The following is a 219-nucleotide window of genomic DNA, read 5'->3' on the forward strand; positions in this document are numbered from 1 at the left end:
ACACACACACACACACACGTTAGCAGTTAGATGGTCTCAGTTCTGGTTCTGACTCACCGAAGCGGGTCCAGTCCAGGTCTGACAGTCCGTCCATGAGCAGGCAGAAGTCCCAGTGGACGGAGGGGGGCAGTTTGTAGAGGCACAGTCCTCTCAGGTCTCTGTCTGCCGACATCTTCACCGGACCCTGAACCCACCGCGGAGCTAACAGCTAACAGCTAA

Source organism: Morone saxatilis, unplaced genomic scaffold (genome assembly GCF_004916995.1).
Source record: "Morone saxatilis isolate NCDOM2014 unplaced genomic scaffold, NCSU_SB_2.0 Contig15, whole genome shotgun sequence".
Classification (NCBI taxonomy): domain Eukaryota; kingdom Metazoa; phylum Chordata; class Actinopteri; family Moronidae; genus Morone; species Morone saxatilis.